General features: G+C 46.6%; 1 protein-coding gene across 6 annotated transcripts in view; it reads right to left on the reverse strand.

Moving 5' to 3' along the window:
• Positions 1-2149, reverse strand: part of ADGRB2 (adhesion G protein-coupled receptor B2) — a 305016-nt gene extending 302867 nt beyond the window's left edge. For all 6 annotated transcript variants that reach the window (XM_060257849.1, XM_060257848.1, XM_060257847.1 and 3 more), the window contains exon 1: positions 2029-2149. The gene's annotated coding sequence lies outside the window, so the exon portion shown is untranslated. The remainder of the gene's footprint in view (positions 1-2028) is intronic.
• Positions 2150-22295: the final 20146 nt, after the last annotated feature.

A 22295-nucleotide genomic window follows, 5' to 3' on the forward strand; every position in this document is an offset into this window, starting at 1 on the left:
ACTCCCTGACCGGCAGAAGAACATTTAACATTAAGTATTTTGAAAGAACAGATTTGTTTTGTATGCACCCAAAGGATGAGGAGATAAGAGACTTGCCTTAGATAGCCCCAAACACTATCTGTGCAACTGCATAAATCATGAGCATAGAGGTCAAGAGGACACGGATTCTACATATCAAAGATAAGTGTATTTTTCCTCTTGGTTTCTGTGCTAAGGAACTGCAGCTAAGTTCCTGTACAAGCCTTCCTCTAGGCACTAGTAACTCCATGCAGGAAAGCAAGAATCTGACAGGAAATAATCCCACAAGCCTATTCTTAGCATCCATGAAGCTTTTTCCCCCTAGACTGGACTCACAGTCCTAACTTGCAGGCAGGGACAGCAAGACGGATAAGCCATCAGTCAGAACTCTCACATTCCCGCAAAGCGCAAGGTATTCTGACTCAGTCGTTCTGCTGCCCCTGCAGAAAAGCAACGCCTTCTTGCACGTGTGAACCCGAACATCGCGAAAATCACCAACTCCGGTCTCCGCGGCGCTTGCGACCACAATGTGTCATTTCTCCCTTCGCCTGTAGCGGGAGCAAGAGAACACCTCTGCACAGAATAAGCCACATTGTATATGGGGGAGGGAGACTGGAGGGGGGGGGGACTATTGTTGAAGTGAAGCTTCCAATAATAAATAGCTTTCGGCTCTACCACCACCACCACCACCAGTCTATAGTTACCACCTTCTCCAAAGTTGCAGCCTCCTTCCACACTCTGGCTCCTCAGTTAGGAGGGGCGGCCAGGGAGAGAAACAGCCTCCTTCCTCCAGCTTGTTCCCACCCCTCAAAAAGAAATCTTGCGGCTTGCAAAGCGAAAGCCATTCAAACTCTTCAAACTGCCTCGGTGCCACATTGCAACTTCGCCGGCGAAGGTTTGCCTTTCGCGGGGAGAATCGGCATTTTCTGGCTGAGGGCAGTGCAATTTCCAGGAACCCATCTTCCTTTCCCCCTCCCCGATCAAGCCACAGACACCTTAAACCTCTCCAAAATATTATTCCAATTGCACACAATTCAGCAGGTGCAAAGCCAAGAAGCAAGTTGCAAGAAACAGACCGGGGGAAATCTCTCTCTCTCTTCTCCGCTCCCCCATCTCTCTCTCTCTCTTTTTTTTTTGCATCAATAAATCGACACACGCCGAAAGCCTAAAAGCCGCTCATTAAACCTCGCCGATTTATTTTGCGGCGCGTTCCCAAAGTCCGTGACAAGGGAGAGCAGCAGGCAGATGCGGGCCAAGCCGCCGGGGGAGGGGGGTTGGCTTGGGTGGCTTTCAGGCGAACACCCGCGCTCGGAAATTGCAGCAGAGGAAAGAGAGAGACAGGCGGGCAAGGGAAGAAGAACCGGACACTTGCACGTTTCGCCTTCCTGGCGGGGACTACCCAGCAAAAAATATACAAGGGGAGGTTTATTCTCCGGGCATCCACCCACCTCCCCTCCCCGCACCAACGGCCGCTGGAGAGACCAGCCGCTGAAAACTTCCGAGTCCACTCCATTGGAGCTCCCCCCACCTTTTTTCCCCTTGCAAAATGCATCAAGAAAAATGGGGGGGGGGCTTAAAATGGAAGCCTCCTCCACAAACACACACACCCTTTTTTTTTTGCAAGGGGACCTGTGAGCAGGGGAGCCGAGCCAGAACTCCTGCTGCGATCCTCCGGTACTCTTTCGGTAAACCTCCTCCGGGCGATTTTGGCTCACCATCCCTTCGCCAAGCAGAGGAGGAATCGAGATGGGGGGGGGGGGGGCGGATGCTGCACGGGTTGCAAAGCAAATCCAGCCCGCTACGAACGGCCCCCATCTCCCAACCGCGGCAACTTTCCTTGGGAGGCGTGATGGGGAAAAACACGGGTGTGGGTGGGAGGGATGGCGCGGGAGGCGGGGGGGGCGGTTGGCTGGCATTCCCAGCCGGGGCTAACTCTCGGCCGCCCCCCTCCCTTGTGCCCCTCTCTCCTCGGGCAGGTGGTTGAGAGGATTTTTTTGGCGTGCGCCTTACCTGATCTTTGTTCAGCAGGACTTTAAGATTTTCCACAAGGAGGCAGCCAGCGAGCCGAAGTTTGCCATTCCTTGGGGGGGGGGAGTATTAAAGGGGGGGCAGGTAGAAGCAGAGGGCCAAAATATTTCTTTAGTCGGTAAAAAAAAAAAAAAAGCTTATCTTGAAGTTGCAGCAGCGACGCTGTTCCTCGCTTGGTGAAATGGAAGGTGGGGGGGTCCTTTTGTTTTTTGCAAAGTCGTCCCCCCAAAAGAAAGGAGGGGGGAGCCTCCCCCCTCCGGGGCTGCTGCGTCCCTCGCACTATCGCGTCTCCCCGGGCCAGAGCGGCTGCTGCTGCTGCTCTTCCTGCAGCGCCAGACGACGGAGCCTCGGCGAGCGAGCGCTGCAGCCGGCTGGCATCCTCCCGGCACCGGCGGGCAGACGAGGCGGGCACGCGCGGCCAGGCCCGGGGCTGCCTCTCGCCCCTGCCGCTCCGGGCTTCTCTTCCTCCCAGCAGAGCTGGGCTGGGCTGGTGCGGCGGCAGCGGCGGCTGGGGCTCCTGCAGGGCTCGCGCCGGAGTGTGTGTGACGCCAAGAGCGGCAGCGGCGGCAGCAGCGAGCATGGCGAAGAGTTTGCGCGGAAAAGGCACGGAAGGAGGAGGGGGGGCGGGGAGGAGAGAGAGGGAGCGGGAAAGGGCGGCCCGACCTTTAAGGAAGCCCGGCACAGATAGGCGAGCCGGCAAAGGGGGCCTGGCCCAGCGTGCAGCTGCAGATTTCGCGTTCCGAAGTGATGGGGGGGCGGCGCACGTGTCTTTTGGCACTTGGGCCCACGCCGAGCGGATCCCAGCGCTTTGCAGCCGAGGGTCCGCTCCTGCACCTGCAGCCGCCTCCTTGCTCGCTCGCGCGGACGCCTGCGCCGGCTTGATAGCATGTTCGCATAAACACGCGTGTTCGTTGCATCCACACATGATTTTAACCTGATCCCTCCCCCTTCAGGGATCTGAAAGTTTAAGATCTGTGGAGGCTGCCTCTGGAAGCATACGGGCTGAGGAGTAAAACTCCGCTGGACTCATTCGGTAAACGAGTAGAAGGATCTGGCCGTCTCTATCTACTTTCCTTCTTCTGCAGGCATCCGATTCACCTTCAGAAATTGCTGTTTTGCTCGCAGGTAGTTTGCATGGAGACGACCCATCTGCGCGCTGTATGAATTGGGACGTTGCGCAGTGGAAGCTTGTGGGATCGTGCCCTTCCACTCCTAAAGCCGGAACGCGTTTAAACAGACTGTGGAAAGGGAGCAAGGCAGGGTTCGAAAGAAAAGCCACGCAGCCCTTTCTGGAAAAGGAATTCGAGAGACCCTGGCCAGGAACTAGAGCGGAACGATCCCGAAGGCTTTCTGCTTTCTCTTGTATTTTTATACTTTATTTTTTTCTATTGTAAGCTGCTGCCTGGCTCTTTTGTACTGTAAGCCACTTCAAATAAGGCTTAGAAATACAGTCCAACACCCTCCCCCCACACAAACGCCCCTTCATTTCCCTACTGTACAGAGAACCTTCTAATGTTATCTATTAGAGATTCCTTATCAAGTGATAAACCTGGGATTGCCAACCTCCAGGTAGGACCTGGAGTGCTCCTGGAATTGAAACAGATCTCTAGCAGAAGATGGCACTTCAGCAGGTAGACTCAATGGCACTACATCTTTGCCAGACTCCCTTTCTTCTCCATATTCCACCTCCTTTCTCCAGGCACTGCCCCCAAATTTCCAGGAATTTCCCAACCTGGAGGTGGCAACCCTAGGAAAAAGTTCTGGGGGAGGCAGCATTCTCTCAAAACAGTGTGTGTTTGAAAGGCTTCTTCGAGGGTGGCGTTTTGAGTGCAGATGGGTCCCTTCCATGCAAACTGTCCGAGAGCCAAACTGGATTTTGAAGGTTAATCAGATGCCTGCAGAAGGAAAGGAGGTGGTTGAATTCTCAATTAGAGAAGTTAAAAAACGGTGCATGGGAAATGACTGCTGATGTTCCCTCGGAGGGCACACAAATTGGCCCCCCTGCTGATGCTAGATGGGTCCAGATCTAGTCCACTGCTGGATGAGAAGTCTCTTAGGAACCCCCCCCCCCATACACACCTTTGGAGTTAGGGTTTCCAGCCTCCAGCTGGGACCTGGAGATCTCCCACTCTTACAACTGATCTCTAGCTGGCAGAGAATGGCAACTTTGAAGGGTGGGGCTCTGTGGCATTGTACCATGCTGAGGCCCCTCCCCTCTCTAAACCCCTCCCTCTCCCAGATCAACCCCCAGAGACTCCAGGTATTTTCCAGCACATACCTAGCGAGGCAACCCTACTTGGAGTTCCATGGTGGAGGAAGCGCAGAATGCATTTATCATATCCCTTTCATTCAATGGTTAGAGCAGTGTAGTGGCTAGAGTGGAGACAGGGCGGAATCCTGCTTCTGCCAGGGGAGCTCCCTGGGTGACCTTGGGCCAGTCACACACCCTTGATCTAAGCTATCTCCCAGGGCTATGGTGAGGATAAAATGGAGGAGAGGAGACTATTATAAGCTGGTTTGAGCCCTTTTCAGGGAGAAACATGGGGTATGAATGAAGTGAATAAATACATAAATCTCCTCTAGAAGAGATTGGAGGCCTCTCACCAGCAAGACTCGTTCCTAACTGAATGAGCTGCTGTGATCTCATGGAACGTTCACAGGCATTGCAATGGCTGAGGAGGAAGGGGCAGCAGCTTTTCACCAGCATGGTGCCATGAGTAGAGTGTCATGTTAGGATCTGAATGATTCAGGCTTGAAACTCCCTCTCTGCTGTGGAAGCTCGCTTGGTGACTTTGGATGAACATATGAAGCTGCCTTATACTAATCAGACCTTTGGTCCATCAAAGTCAGTATTGTCTACTCAGACTGGCAGCGGCTCTCCAGGGTCTCAAGCTGAGGTTTTTCACACCTATTTGCCTGGACCCTTTTTTGGAGATGCCAGGGATTGAACCTGGGACCTTCTGCTTCCCAAGCAGATGCTCTACCACGGAGCCACCGTCCCTCAAATAATCAGTCAAATAATCAGCCTAACCCACCTCACCGAGTTCTTGTGCAGATAAAACAAAGGAAAGAACAATGTAAGCCACTTGGGGTCCACGCTGTGACGAAAGATGGGGTATATTTGAAAATGTATTTATTATTGAAGGGTCAGTTTGATTTGAGGAAACCCCCTTCCTAAGGACTGGAGGGGTAAGGGTGGGTGAGGGAGCCTCAGCCAATGGGTCACGCAGCTGGGGAAGCCTGAAAACTTTTGGGCTAGGGGGCAGAGGTGAATTTCACATACTGATCTGTGATAACCTGACAAATTTGGGGCAGCACTTATCTCTTGGCTGGGAGGATGCAGTAGGTCTCAGCCCAGAGTGCTATTGTGACAGATAAATGGAACCTCCATGTTCAGAAGCAGTACACTTCTGAACCTCAGGCACTGGGGGCTGGGGGAAGCTGCTCAGTGTCCTTCACGCCCTGCTTTATGTGCTCTGTAGATGCACCTGTTCAGCAGAAATTAACTAGAATGCTGGACAAGATGGACCTTGGTCCAATTCCATAGGGCTTTTCTTATGTGCATTGCTGCCCTCTACTGGATTCTTTTAGAACTGCTTGTTAACATGCCGCCAGCCTTACACTATTTTGAAGCTTTTAAAAATCAATTAATTAAAAAAAAAGTTTATTGATGGGAGAAAAATCATCATTAGTAGAGCTGCCATCCCCTGGTTAAGTGTATGCTACCAATAATGGCAAATTAGAGTCTATCTGGTAATAAACAGGGAGAAGGAGACTGTAATTAAAAGCAATTACTTGAGAAAGACTAGCGCACAATAATACGGCTATATCATCATAAATGCAATTAATAAGTGTACAATATGGGGACTACCAGGGGATTAATATATGCAAATGCATATACGTTGCAGCTGCATTAGACAGAAAATGTCCCATAATAATTTTACACAGATAAGTGAGCACAGTGTCCAGCAAGGATCATAATTAAGGTATTTGCATTTCTTATCGCCTGACAAGGTATTTAAACATCAAGTGGGGAAAGCAAGAGCAACATTTATTCTCCCACTGGGTGAAAGAGGAAAACTTAGATTTGCAAAATAATGATTTTCTGTGTCCAGACCTTCAGTAGGCAGGGGTGTTAGAAACTATCCCAAATCCAAAGCTACTTCCCAAATATATGTCTATGTACCTCCCTCACCCCTATACAAATAATGATGTCCTGGTGCAAATTCCTTTCGCATCCCATCCCTCTTATGAAGCAGTGATGCTGAATGGGTTGAGATGGGGGGGTGTTTTAAAAAACCCAGCAGGAACTCATTTACATATTAGGCCACACCCTGGTGTCACGATTGTTTCCCACAGGGCTTTTTTGTAGGAAAAGTCCACCAGGAACCTATTTACATATTAGGCCACACCCCCTGACACAAAGCCAGCTAGAACTGTGTTCCTGCATGTTCTTTATATTTAAAAAACCCTGATTGAGATCATGCTAGTGTTTTATTTTGGAACATAAGATGCCTGACTTGAGTCTGCTGTTCAATGTGTATGTGTGTGGGGGGGAGGGTTGTGTCAAGTGCCACCCAGATGCAACCAATTTATGGTGACCTCCACAGGGTCTTCAAGGCAAACAGAGGTGGTTTGCCATTGCCTGCCTCTACCAAGTCTTCCCTGGTGGTGCCTCATCCAAGTACCAACCCCACTTAGCTTCCAAGATCTCATGAGATACAGTTGCACTATACCATTTCACATCTTGCTGTTTACAGCAGCAACCCCAAACTGGGAGTAACAGTTATTTCACAGTGCAATCCAAAGTGGAGTTAGTGCCATCAAGTCAAAGCCAACTTATGGTGAACCCACAGGGTTTTCAAGGCAAGAGATGAACAGGACTGGTTTGCTATTGCTTGTCTCTGCATAGGGACTTCCTTGGTGATCTCCCATCCAGCTTAGCTTCTAATATCTAAAAAGATCAGGCTAGCCTGGACCATCCACGGTGGGAGTCACACTCTTCTCTAGTCCATTTAAAGTCCGCCAGTGAAGAAGGGTGTGAGGCTGCCTAGGGCTCATTTGCATATTAGGCCACATCCTCATTTGCATATTAGGCCACATCCTCATTTGCATATTAGGCATGGCAAATGTACTTGAACATTAAAATGATTTCAGTTGTACTTCGGTCTCATATATGTTGGTCACCCCTCCATTAAAATAACTTTAGGCAGCTCACAACATTCTTACAGTGTGCTCCTAAACAGAGCTAGACCTTCCCAAGCCCATTTGAGTCAATGGGCTCAGGAGGGTGTAGTTCTTAAGATCGCACTGAAAATATCCAAAACCAACCAGGGGTTCTCTCCCTCTACGCTGCACGCTCATTAACACAGGAAGCCACATTCAGCACACATGGTTTTGCATTGCCCATTGCCCATTTTAAGATTACAGCAGTTATATTCTGCTCAGGATGTGAATTGCTCCGCTCAGTAGGGGGAAAATATTAGATGGAACATTGAAGCCAACCTATAAAGCAATCTAAGCATTGCAAAGAACAGCAGCATCCCCAGTTCCCTGCGGAGGCAATGGCATTAGAGGACCCAATGCTCTTTTAAAAGTCTGGTGTGCCCTTAACAATTGTGTAGCATAACTTTCAGGTGGTACAGGCCACAGGGCCTGTAAGGCAGAAATATTCCACCAGGCTTTCAACTGAGGACAGCAATGGCTGGCACTATTCCTTTTCTGCCCCCCCCCCCACAAAGGCTCCCCCCATATGTTCCAATATCCCAGAAGAACTTAATGGCAAGAAGCCATCAGGGTTTTTATAGCATTGTTACATTTGTTTGTGTATTTCTTGCATTTTTAATTGTATTTTATTGATGTACATCACCCAGAGCCTGGCTTAGGCCAGGATGAGGCGATTAAGCAAATCGAATGAATGAGAATAAGTGCTATCAAGTTGTATCTGACATATGGCAATTCCCATAGCACTTCCAAGCCAAGAGATGAACAGAGGTGGTTTGCCATTGCCTGCTTCTGATTAGCAACCCTGGACTTCCTTGGTGGTCTCTCATCCAAGTAGTAACCAGGGCTGACCCTGCTTAGCTTCTGAGATCAGATGAGAGCAGGCTAGCCTGGGCCATCCAGGTCAGAAAGGAAGATTAAACATACCTGCCAAACTTCCTTCTTCCATGTATCTGATACAGGGACCAAAACTCTGCCCACTTTTGTATTCAGCCAGCCTTGGGTGTGTGGAACACTATGTCTTCTCTGGTGTCAGAATGGCCTACATGTGGGATTAAAAGCAAAATTTCATAAGAACTCTTGATGCTAATAATACTAACATTTTTTACAGATCTCAGTTGCACTTAAGAGGCAACTAAGAAGGGCAATGCTAAAAGAACTCCCTTGAAAGCTATGCTCCCCCGGGACCAGTGGGATTTATTTTCAAGTAGACCTGCTTAGGATAGGTATTGTTGGCATTAAGAGAAGGGGATTTGCAGTTGAGGACCTGCCCCCTAGTGGCCACTAGTGGAATATTCTTCACCATTTGAAAATCAATCTTCCTGAAGCAGTCATTATCTCTAATGTTAGATTGGATTCACCCAAGCAACCAAGGCCTAACCTCTCGCATGTCCTCTCTCAAGCGAGGCTTTCTGCCGCCCATAAAGAAATTAAAAGTTCCCAGCAGTGCATTACAAACCAATTAATGCAAATTTCCACACTGTCACAGATCAAAATTTAACTGTGGCCACAAAAAGGTTATAATTAGAATGGCAACCACGATTGGGAAGGTTATGAGACCGGGCCATTGTGGGAAGGAAGGGAAATCAGGCCTGTCCTTTAAAGCAGTAACAGCTAGCAACAAAATATTTGCATGTTTCTTTGACAACCTGGCATCTAAAGCTTTCCTTTGCAAAGGAATCCTGGAGGTTGTTAGAGATTGTATCCATGCATTATTGTATCTTGTGCACTGAGAGTGCCAAGGGGGCAAAGAAGTGCATTCTATGAGAACATCAGAAGAGCCATGCTGGATCAGACCAGGTCCAGAAGTCTATTCACACAGTGGCTGGCCAATTGCCTCTAGAAAGCCCAATGTCAGCGAAGGGTTCATTGGAGTTTCAAAATGAACAGACTTGTCTTTGATTAAAAACTAAGTTTCATTTTAATGATTACAGCAATGTTACTCTACACAGGTTCTTTGAAACTGATAACGACATAGAGAAAGGTATTGGCATTTATGGACATACATCAAAGCAATAGGGGGTTTAAATCACTTCTCATAATAAAGTTGCCATTTGTCTTTGGGAGACACTGGGTTCACACGCCCTTATCTTTCACATATGTAAACTGTATCTTCCTCCCGGTGGTGTCCTTGCCTGGCACCTGGGAAGCAGCTGAGCCTTTTGCACTTCAAAGACCTTGCTGGCCTTTGGCGTCTCAATCACCTTCTTCTCTTCCCCCCCCCCTCTACATTCTACAATGACTCTAGTATTAGTAGGCAAAGATTCATAGGGTTAGGTTGACAGTAAATAAACATTTCAAATGGCAGGCTTAACTTTGATAGAACACAAGCTGACACCCACAAGCAGGATGACTGTGACAGAACCTTCCTGCCCATGAGCCCCAGCAACTGATACAGAGAGGCATACTGCCTCTGGCACTGGAGGGAGTAGATATCTATCCTGACTAGTAGCACTTGAGACTATTAGCCACTAATAGTCCCACCCTCCGTGAATCTGTCCGCTCCCTTTTCAAAGCCTTCCAAGTTAGCTGCCATCACCATGTCCTGTGGCAGGGAGTTCCACAGGTTAACTATGTGCTGGGTGAAGAAGTGCTTTCTTTCATCTGTTCTGAATGTCTCACCCTGCAGCTTCAGCGGATGGCCCCAGGTTCTCATGTTATGAGAGAAGGAGAAAAGTGTCTCCCTATCTATCTCCACATCATGCATAGTTTTACAGACTTGTATCATGCTTCCCTTTACTTGCCTTTTTTCTAAGCTAAACAACCACAAGTGTTTTAACAAGGCCTTGAATTCAGCAGGAGCTCACAGGAGTGCAGCTCCTGAACCTTTTTGATGGTTCCCCCTCTTCCTCCCCACCTTGTTCATTGAATAGCAGATGCAGATGCATAACAATCCCTGGATGAGCTCCACCACCTATTTTTCTACAAAACAACCCCTGGTTTTAACCAATCCTGATAGGGCAGATGCTCTAGCCCCTTTGGTTGCTTTTTTCTGCACCTTTTCATACTCTGCAATAAGAAGCCCCAGAATTCCACACAAGCTTATTAGGGCTTCCTCACTAAGATTAGAAATGCCAGACAATCTTCCCTAAAAAGCAGCTGGCTGAGCACCAAGCCTTCCTATTGCAATAAGGGGTTGGATTTTTTCTAGAGCACATTCTCAGTGGGGTAACAGAGAGGGGCAACAGACAGGGCCAGCACTTTGTCTAGAATGAGTGGGTGCCCTAGAATATGAGGCACAATCTTCTACAATACATCATGATCTCCAAGCCAATGTGCAGGTGTTTCTGGGCAGAGAAGGTCTGTGTAGGAATAGTTCTTAGAAGCTTAAAAGTTATGCCTCACACCAGAGATTTTGAAGTCATTCTTAAAACTAAAGGATTACAGGGATGATGCAATTATCTGCAGCCAAAGTTCAATAGATTCTGTATCCTGGAAATACTATGTGAGAACTGGGAAACAGCCATCTTCTACTCCTCAGCTCTTTGCATTGCTAAAAAAAAATTCCCCTCCAATTTTAGTGAAGAAGAAGATATTGGATTTATATCCCGCCCTCCACTCCGAAGAGTCTGAGAGCGGCTCACAATCTCCTTTACCTTCCTCCCCCACAACAGACACCCTGTGAGGTGGGTGGTGCTCCCACAGCAGCTGCCCTTTCAAGGACAACCTCTGCCAGAGCTATGGCTGACCCAAGGCCATGCTAGCAGGTGCAAGTGGAGGAGTGGGGAATCAAACCCAGTTCTCCCAGATAAGAGTCTGCACACTTAACCACTACACCAAGCTGGCTCTGAAGAATGCCCAACTCTAGTAAGCAGGCAGGCTTTTTTTCCACCCAGACTCTTCATAAAACTTTGTGAAGAAAGGAAAGGGGGAAACCCAAATGGAGTCATAAAAGGAGAAAATTGTTTTTTTCAAGATCATCTCTTTTAATGGGAAAAGTAATAAGCGTTCAACAAAAGTGGTTCCACAAGTCGCTTAAAGGATATTTATGGTTCTTGGTCCCTCTATTTCCTGGTCATGTCAGCCAAAGCATTGCATGCTCCACAATCCAATGGAAAACAGATTTCAGAGACCACTACAAAGACAAGTTTCCCCCTCCCAACACAAACTTACAATCTATACCTCACCATTCGGTTGGTGCGAAGGCAGCATAGGGAAAGAGACAGGCATATGGGAGAAATGCAGTTCCTTCAGCTTAAGCATTCAAGTCTGTTGGAGGTGAAGGCAAAAGAGCCATGGAAAAGATGGGCTGTGAGGAAGGGATATGAATGGAGAGAGAAAATACAAGGCTTGGGTTGTGCTTCTGTGAGCTGTAGAAGCAACAATCGTTAGCTAGGTTTGGATGGAGGGCTTTATTAATTGATCAATGAATTTAGCTGCCACCTTCTGTCTCAGCTAAAAAGAGCCCCATGGTGCAGAGTGTTAAAGCTGCAATACTACAGTCCTAAGCTCTGCTCACGACCTGAGTTCGATCCCCAGCAGAAGCTGGGTTTTCAGGTAGCCGGCTCGAGGTTGACTCATTCTTCCAAGGTCGGTAAAATGAGTACCCAGTTTGCTGGGGGGGGGGAAGTGTAGATGACTGGGGAAGGCAATGGCAAACCACCTCATAAAAAGTCTGCCGTGAAAACGTTGTGAAAGCAACGTCACCCCAGAGTCGGAAATGACTGGTGCTTGCACAGGGGACCTTTCCTTTTCCTTCTGTCTCAGCTACCAATGAAATGGAAGCAGGAAATGCCAGCCAATTGGGAACCAAGGGGAAAGGCCCAGTGTTAAACATCTGAGGATTAATGTTTCAGCACCAAGAACAGCTCCCCTGTTGAAGGAAGGTAGTGAAAGTGTACACCAGGAGACAATGGACACGACACAAGGACTTAAAACCCTGACCTGAAAAAGACTGCTTTCCCCCCTTTGTTTTATTTTCTATCATCTCATGAAGAGCTTTGGTAAACTCGAAAACTTGCATGCTGTCATTAAGTTGGCCCTAATAAAAGGTCAGGAATGGAATTCTAACAGGAGCTCCTTTGCATATTAGGCCATACACCCCTGATGTAGCCAATCCTCCAAGAGCTTACAAGGCTCTTTTTGGTAAGCTCTTGAAAGATTGGCTACATCAAGGGATGTAGCCTAATATGCAAAGGAGCTCCTGCTAGAATTCCATCCCTGTTAAAGGTATTACATGGTTTGAATTCCTGACCATGAGAGAAGCCTTTCCCAGGTCTGCCTGGACAAATTCCTTCCTTAGCAGAGGCCATACCAAATATACTTGAAGAAATGAAGATTCATGTAAATTAATGTGTGTGTGTGTGTGTGTGCACGTGCACAACATCTCCTTTGTGTCCATTCCCTTTCTGCTCTCCCTGGTGCACATGACCTTTCAGGCCACATCTGAATCCAAGAATCATATTCACTCATGTACATGCTACTCACGTATCTCTCTCACATTCAAGCCCAACTGTGCTGCCAGCTCTTCCCACAAATAACACAGAACTTAGAAGCTGGCATTGTTAAACTTCTGAGAAGTTGGGCTGTTTGCAAACATTCCATAATACCCAACAGTTGAGCTAAGGGCTAAAGAAGACTCATTTCAACTAAAGCCAGAGTCCTCACTGCCGGTGATTACAAGAGCTTCAAAGTCTGCAGCATTCCTTTGCCTCTGATTCCTCTGCCCCCATACACTTTATTGAGTTTGTGAGACAATTTGGCAAAACCCATCTTTATTTCTGCACATGTACGTGTTCTGTGCCTTCATCTGCTACCTAGCAGTCTCTCTGCAACCACAGTAGCACCTGAAAAGACGAGCCAAAGTGGGCTTCGACTTTTGTAAATGGATATATGGGCAGCATTAACTACTGTTAGATGAGGCAGATTTTTCTATCTGTGCGCATGTATGTAATCCTGCAAGCGACTGTGTACTCACCATAGTGTTGAATGCTGAGGTTACATTTAAAAAAAAAAACAGCCTGGAATGCATCCCTCTGCAATTATAAGTTCAGTTTGGACAACTTGTTCAGCTTGAATAAAAATATCGACAAGGACACAGATTTATCTAGACTCTTACCGGCTGGTTCGATGTGTCAGGCCAGGAGGTTGGCTCGGCTCAAAGCCTGATTAGCAATGACTCTCTTCTTTATATTAAAAAGCACACTAATTTACACAAAAAGTACAGCTTACGTACAGCAGTCATTTGGCACCAGAGATCTCAGCATGGTTGAGAAATTTTTGCAAGGCATGTTTAGAACAGGAAGGGGGGAGGACAAGGAGGGGGGCACATTTGTAGGACAATCTTAAACGGAATCAAACCCTTCTGAAAAGATCAAAATCAGTGTGCTTTAAGGATGTGACTGTATAGGATCACACTGTTTATGGTATCAAACACATGTCTGGCTTTAGAGACCGGCCAAGGTGAGTTGGGTGCTGGGCCTTTGAAACCTGGAAGGGAGCCCTGGATGAAACTTAGGTCAGACTCATCTTCAGATAAAAGGCTGCTTTGTCTCTGATGGTATTCACAATTGGTGGAAAGTGGTGTCAAGTCACAGCTGACTTCTGGCAACCTCATAGGGTTTTCAGGGCAAGAGATGTTTCAGAGGTGGTTTGCCACTGCTTGTAGCAACCCTGGACTTCCTTGGTTTCCCATCCACATTCTAAGCAGGGCCAACCCTGCTTAGCTTCTGAGATCTGATGAGACAGGGCTAGCCTGGGCACATTCACAAACAGAACAAAGCATTGCAGGTTTGGGGGGCTTTAAAAAAATATATGAAGAGTCTACTCTCCATTGGTTCTTGTGGTATGGATCCAAGGAGTTATTCTGGATTCATACAGAATACTGTAAATAAAATTGCATGTGTGAATGCCCCAGGAGATTTAGGGGAAAGGAATGATACTGTCCCTTGGCAGCACTGATGTCACGGTGATGCTGAAGACAGTCATCCTTAAGTTACACCAGGGAGGGTTGGAATGTGACATTTAAAAAAAAAAAGAATTTGGCAGGTGGTTTGGCTTGCTCGCATGAATCATCCAGAGTTAGGACTCCAGAGTTAGGATGAGAGTCTCTCTCGTTCTGCTTCTTTATAGCCCTGTGAGATGGCATTCCCTCTCCCTCTGAATTCAAAATACCTAAATTCCTAACATTAGAACATACACAATTTACCAGAGGTTTCATTCCTGACTTGTGCATCTCTTTTCCCATCTACATTACTTCTGAGCATGGGCACATCACACACACACACAAAGCAAAATACATGCAAATACATATATATATGCAGCAAGGTTCTTTCTCTACTCTCAGCTTATGTATACGTGCTTATGTATACGTGCTTTGGCAATTTATTTTATTCATTCAACTGTTTTTAATCTCGCCTTTCTTCAGATGCAGCTCTAAATATTGAGTCAGACTCGCCACAAAGTAATATTGTTACAACCACATTGTTCCAGCATTTTACCAACATGCCTATGTGCACATGCGCCTCTTGAAACCAAAAAGAACTGTGACACAGTCACATGTACAACTGCAACACGACTGCTTGTCTCCAGTGTTTCATCAATGCACATCTGCAAATTAATATTGGGAGGGGAGAATACAGAGGAAGCCATACATTTTCTGTACATGAGCAATATTCTGTTCGAGATTCAAAAAAAAAAATCTTGAACAATGGTGCACATCAGCTTTACTTCAGAAACAGGACTAAGTAAAAAATAAATCTAAAATCTGGGGAGAAATGTTGGTACTTTCTCCATCTGCTTGCTCTATTCCTCCCTTTCTTGCTAGGCAAGGAAGCTCTCTCTCTCTCTCTCAGATGCTAGACAGATTATGCAGAATAACTCAAAACAATCAACAGAGTGGGATATCCAATTGACAATGCAACAGAATTTGACTTGTAGGGATCTAAAGACCAACCAGAGATGAAGCAAAGCAGAAGTATTAACATGACACATTAAGTGATGCAAAAAATGCACCATGGGAACCTACTTGTAACAACAAATAGTGTGAACTATATACAGTGGTATAGACTATAGTTCCTAACCTTTTACCCCAAGCTTTTTTCCTGAACTGTTCTGAAGAAATACAGTACACCCCTGTTTCCTGTACTGAAGGAAAATAGTACAGCCCTATTTCCTTGCAAAAAACTCTCTTCAATAATTCAGTTTTGCATAGTTTGTGAAAAGCCCAGAGAATGGGAGCCTTCTTAACCCCATCAAGCAGGCCATTATATCAGATGCTAGCCACAACAGAAAATGCATGCATTTGTGATATGCAGAAATCCAGCAGATGAAGCTTTTTCCTGACATGAGAGATCAAGTGATAAGAAAAGTGTCACCTCCAGATTTCTATGAATATGTCCAGCTGTGAAAAAGCACTTTGGCAGAATCAGGAAATACATCTGGGGACCATCACTCCAGAACCAGTGTGATAATAAAGGCAGACATGCCTCTGAGAATCTGCAGAGTGCCTAGCTTTCAGAACCAACCTCCCTGCTCCTGGCATTAGAAAGTGTGGACCTATCACCTCACAGAAGTCCAGAATCCAGCACCTGTTCCTTACTGAAACCAGCTCCAGAGCTTGTAGCCACACTGATCAGCAATAGCCATTTTGTGACACCCACAACAGAACATTGCTTTCCTGTTTGTCAGAGTTCTACTCTAGGAAAATTCCAGCATGCTTCAGAGAAAAGCTACTGTGATGATTACAGAGGCTATCAAGGGAGGAATAAATGAAATGCAGGGGGAAAGGGTAGCTGCACCTAATGGGTAGGCTAGGGGTATGTTTGTGTGTGAGAGAGATGGAGAGGTTGTTGTGACACAGCTTGAATGCTTGGGCAGAATGTCCTGAAAATACAGCTTCACCCATGTAGATTAAACATTTGTACAGCCCTCTGACCAGTAACAGCGCTGCCAAATCCTCCCTGTTAACTTATCATGGATGGATTTGTCATTCTCATCAAGCCCCGGTTACTGTAGCAACTGAACCCTTCTACACAACCTTTGATTAACAAGACAGGGCATGTGGAAACAGGTACATTATAATGAGTAGCAGGTGTGAGATTGTTCACAGATAAGAAGTCCATATGCAACAAGTGGTTCATGGCAACCTCAGCTCCCTTCTGAGCAACAGTCAGCCTCTGTGGCACACAGGAAAAGGGCAGAAACAGAAACAGTGTGAGAGAAACTACTTGCTAGATTCCTAGCAAAACCACCATCACAGATTTGGAGGACAGGATTTGGATCCTCCTCTGGGGCTGCTCAGACATTGCTCAGACCTGGGCTTTGGGATCATGTGATCATCCAGCTCCATGCAAAGAGCATACAATGAAGAGGGGAATTTTAGGGATGTGACCAGGACTTTTTTGTAGCAGGAACTCCTTTGCATATTAGACTACACACCCCTGATGCAGCCAATCTGCCAAGAGTTTATAGGGCTCTTAGTAGAGGGCCTATTGTAAGCTCCAGGATGATTGGCTACATTAGGGATATATTAGGAATAATATGCAAAGGAGTTCCTGCTACAAAAAAAAAGCCCTAGATGTGACCAAATCTGGGGGCCACGTGGTTTCAATTGGAAACTCTTATTTTCTGATATGGCTTTTCCCCTCTTGGGGGATGAAATGGTAGTTATCTTCCCATTCACCCCTAATCTGCTTATGAAATCGGATGTTTCAATTGATGCCTGTTTTTGTGTGAAATGTATAGAAGTGCTATACAAATGAGGGATACTGAAAACTTGAAACAAACGTCTTTGACAGTTGAACATACTGTTTTCAACAGACATAATCACTCACAAGCCAACCCCAGATCTTCTTGCGCGCAACATCACTTGTACGGTATGCTGAACATCTTTGCCGTTATGCAGTAACTGTGGTAGTACAACCTTCATTTCCTTCTCCCTTGCAGTCAGATTTCCATATGCACATCAGAGAAAGCACCCTTCTAAGCTCATTGTTTTAGAGGAATTTGACTCTGTTTAGGATTACAGTGCAAATCCTCCAGGGTTATGGGAATGGTGAGCAGAACATGAGGTGAACCGGTGTGAATTAGCATCTTGAATACAGATGGTGCAAAAGAAACAAGTAAATTAGGATCATTAGCAACAACAATGGAAAAGAACAGAAAAAAAGAACAAAACACAGAAACAAAAACAACAACGAAGAGGGGGGCATATATTGTAAGTTCCTAGGGGAAACTCTAGATTAGATACTGGCATGTGGTTCTCAGCACTTTGTAGGATGATAGACAGCTTATGACATGGGGAACTGCAAAGACATTTGCTAAATGGCCCTCTGCCCCAAACCTCTAACATCATCCCACAGTCCAACAAAGAAGAGTGATCTTGTGATAACTCTTGGTTGCATGAAAGTGTTCTTGTTCCAGCTATTAAAACGCTGAATTCACTGCTACTGGATGTGGTGAGGGCTGTTTGTATAGCTGGCTTTAAAACCAGATTAGACAGTTTTGTGTCAGGATAGGTTGGTCAATGGCTACTAGCCATAGTAATTAGAGGGAATTCTGTATTCATGGGCAGAAAACTGAATAGGCAGTATTGAATACCAGTACTGGGAGGTAGCATCAGGGGAAGGTCTTAGCATGTGTAGCTTGTTTCTCCAGTGCAACTTGTTATCTGCTGAGTGAGCCAGGATGCGGTCTAAATGGATCTTTTTTTCTGATCTAATGGGGCTCTTTTTATGTTCTTAAATCTTCTGCCATGAATGCTGAACTTCCCTCAGCCCAGAATTTCCTAGCCATGACTTCCCCATCTGCCTTCTGCTGCTGGGTAGCATTGTTTGCCCACAACCTCACCTGAGGCATTCTCAACACAAACCATACTTTCCTCCTGAGACCAAGATGGAGTCCATCGATGAGGGATGTGTCCAAGCCCTGTCAAAACTCTTTTGGTATCATACAAAACTCTTCAGATATGTCACCTGAACACTCTTCCCCTCCTCAGTTCCCTTTGATTTCCACCTCAGGCATCACTAACGTGGGCTGACTGTTTTCTCTTTGGGTGACTGACAAGCGGCCAGACCTGAGATGAAAGATGGAGAAGCCTCAGGATTGAGAGGGCTCACTGGGCCATCTGAAGCCCTGCTCCTAAACACTCACTGTCACGTGCTTCCTCCCCACCCCTCCCCCAATGAGGTAACACTGGGAATTAAAAGCTTCTACTACAGCAGAAAGTGCTCTGGAGCAGGAAAGTTACCATAAATATTCATAGTGATTAATATACATGAGAGCCACAAAAACACCGCCAAAGCTTTCCATGGGAGGTTTATCTTTTCTGCTCTTTTTTCCTCCCTCTTCCCCATGAGAGATATTTTACGGGAAGGAAAATATATCAGGCAGGGGTTTTTTTCAAAGCAACAAACCAAAAGGCTTCTTCTTCTTCTAATGTTTGGGGAAATACACTTCCCAGTCCCCTACTGTGGAACACAGCTTAACTGCCTGGCCCCATTTATGTGCCCAGTGATGAGAGCACCTGGAAGCTTGAAGAAATAAAAGGCCTTTTCTTTTTCCCCAAAAGGACCTTCCATAGATGTTTCTTAGGATACAAAAGCTCTGGTTGTGTCCTGGGCTTTTGTGTCTATTGTTGAATACCTGCTTTCAGGAGAAGACAGACAGCAAGGAGAATGTCCCTCATGCCTCCCCTTTTCAGCTGTCCCCAAGTCTCCTGCTGCTTGAGAAGACTCTGACTGGTCTTCCTCATCTGGCACACTCTCACAAGACACCAACATGGTGTCACCTCTCTTGATTTCCTGGATACCCTGCCTCAAAACCCACTATATAGTCTTAAAGACTCAGGCTAGCTCTCAGAAGTTAAGTCCCACCAATTCCAGTGAGGCTCACTTCACATGCCCAAGGAAAGACCAAGTTTCCTGAATCCTTCAATTGAAGGATTCAGCTGAAGCACAAGGAGTACTTCTGTACTATCTAGTGAACATACATGAAGCTGCAATATGTAGGTTTGCCAAGTCCAGTTCAAGAAATATCTGGGGACTTTGGGCGTGGAGCCAGGAGCAAGGGTGTGACAAGCATAATTGAACGCCAAAGGGAGTGCTGGCCATCACATTTAAAGGGGCCACACACCTTTTAAATGCCTTCCCTCCATAGGAAATAATGAAACATAGGGACATCTTCTTTTGTGGCTCATAGAATTGGACTCTCTAGTCCAATCTTTTTGAAACTTGGAGGGGATTTTGGGGAGAGACATCAGATGCCTCTGTCTCAAAAAAACAGCCACCCCAGATCAATTCTCCATTATACCCTATGGGAATCGGTCTTCATAGAGAATAATGGAATGCCCAGCAGACATTTCCCTCCCCTCACCCTGCTTTCTGATGACCCTGAAGCAGGGGGAAGGGCCTCCAAACTGGGGGATCCCCTGCCCCCACCTGGGGATTGGCAACCCTAGTGATACGCTGAGTGAGACCCTCAGACTATCAAGGGCAGCCTTGGCTGCTCTGACTAGCAGCAGTTCTCCGGGGTCTTTGGTAGAGGTCTTTAACATCACTTTGACCATCTTAAGTAGAGATGCCCAGGATGGAAGCTGCAGCCTTGATAAAACATTTTGACTTGGGATGCAGGGATGGAATGGAAGAACAGCCCAGGAAAAAGGCTCAGCCTTTTCTGAGAACTGCCCAAAGCCTGCCCCCAGGGTAAGACCTACCTCTTGCTTGGGGCTGGAGAGGCCCCAGTTGGGGGGCAGGCCATTGGCCCACTGGAACTTTTCCCTCTGCTTGGATTCTATGAATGAGTTCTGTGGGCACTGGATTGTCTCTGCCACAGACAATGGTTCCTCTTGCCCTGGCACTTTCATTTGTGCATAGATCATAGGCAAGTGTAAGTGCTAGAGCAAAAAGAACCATGCGCCGCAGCAGAAACCAGGGCTTTTTGTGTAGCAGGAACTCCTTTGCATATTAGGCCACACACCCCTCATGTAGCCAAACCTCCTGGAACTTACAGTAGGCCCTGTATTAAAAGCCCTGTAAGCTCTTGGAGGATTGCCTGCATCAGGGGTGCAAAGGAGTTTTTGCTACAAAAAAAAAGCCCTGGCATAAACTGTCTAGGGTGCACAAAACTCATTCACAGGATCCAAGCCTTGATGGTTATTGACTGCATTGTTAAAACATTTTATCCCAACTTTTCCAGCCAAGGGGACCTGCAGAGAGGCAAGAGGATGCTCCTTACTGTGGTACCCCTGCTTGTCATAAGGCCCCAGTTCTGAAGGAACTCCAAAACTGTGAAGACAGGGTTGACAGATGACTTAAGCCCCTTGATCCAGCTCCACTTTGTCAAGCAAGCCCCAGTTACTTACAGCCTTCTAGACAACTGCAGAGTGCTGAAGATTTCAGAAGAATAGCTTGTGCATCTTAGTCCTTCCTGCCCACCAAGCTCCAGGCTAACAGCTGCAGCAGATCAAGTAGTAGATCTAAGAGTTATGCATCTCCCCTGTGCTAGCTGTTCTAGCCTGACAATGCACAGCCATGAATGGGGCTGTGGCTCAGAAGTAGAGCATCTGCTTGGGAAGCAGAAGGTCCCAGGTTCAATCCCCGGCATCTCCAACTAAAAAGGGTCCAGGCAAATAGGTGTGAAAAACCTCAGCTTGAGACCCTGGAGAGCCGCTGCCAGTCTGAGAAGACTTTGATGGACCAAGGGTCTGATTCAGTATAAGGCAGCTTCATATGTTCATATGTTCAATGGCTAACCAGTCACCTGCAAACAGACAGTGGAAGTCAATCTCTGGATGCTGAAGGATTGATGGATGACTTAAGCCCCTTGATCCAGCTCCACTTTGTCAAGCAAGCCCCAACTGCAGAGTGCTGAAGATTTCAGAAGAATAACTTGTCCATCCAGGTCAGAATGGTAACTAATCAATTCAAATAAATGTACTGGCATATCTGAGGTTCCAGATACTTCAGATGCCTCCATTCTTGCTTTGGTTGAGTCATAGAAGGCAGAAAGCAAAGCTTCTTCTGGGGGCCTCCAAAGGACCCTGGTATCAGTGTCTCTTCTTAACCAAAGAATGATACACTCCTTCTATCTGTGATGGTTGTCCTCTTCCACTGAGCGCACAGCTTTGGGAGGGACACACATGAAGCAGTGAGGGAGGTAGGGGACTCAGCCAGATCAACTGAATCCATCCTGGCAATCAATTAGGTGACAGATGTTGCAGCCAGATCGCCCTCACATCCAGCATCTCTTCTTATAAGAATGGGGTATTCTCTCACAACAGACTAATGGGGCTTCCTGTGGGTTCTTCTTTACTGTTACCAGGCACTTTGGCACTTCTGCATGGTTCGGCAGATTTCTAATGAAGAACACAGGATCACAGTCATTGACTGTAACTCCTATTTACTAAAGGAAGTTTATAGGATGTCTGCCCATCAGCTGGTTTTGGCAGTTTCCCTTGGACTTAAGCCCCCTATGTGATGTCCACGTCATGCCTCACTGGGATACATCAGGCATAAATGATGCTCAGGAGCCAAGACACATAGGCCCTATAGGGATTTCTACTGAGCATCAGTTTATTTCTCAAGCTCTGGACACCATGGGGCCTTCTGAACAGGTGATCCACAGCATGTCCAATCATTGCAGGTACAGAAAGCATTCACTAGGAGCTGAAATCACAGCATAAAAGATTTAGGCCTGGAAAAAAATATATTTACCTTAATAGGCCAAGAAGGAAGTCTTGTTTACACTTTTTTTTGTTGTGTGCTAATTGATTCTGGTAAGTACGGGAGTTAGAAGTAGAAGGACTTTGAATCTCAAAAGAAAGAACTTGAAACTCAGAGTGAAAGATAAGCACCCTCTCGGAGGTGCCTGACTCAGCTCCAGGAGTCAAGAGGGCTGTAATGGTTCCCTCCTGGGAAGAATCAGAGCAGAGCATACGTCTGACTCATTAACAGCAATTGGAGTGCATGAGTCATAGCTGCAGCACTCCGGAGCCATCTGCATGCACCCTCCATGGTGCAGAAACTCAGGTATCCAACCAGGATATGACAGCCCAAAATTATTATAGGGTGACTTTGAAGCAAGCACTG

The sequence above is a fragment of the Heteronotia binoei genome, chromosome 17 (assembly GCF_032191835.1).
Source record: "Heteronotia binoei isolate CCM8104 ecotype False Entrance Well chromosome 17, APGP_CSIRO_Hbin_v1, whole genome shotgun sequence".
Lineage (NCBI taxonomy): Eukaryota > Metazoa > Chordata > Lepidosauria > Squamata > Gekkonidae > Heteronotia > Heteronotia binoei.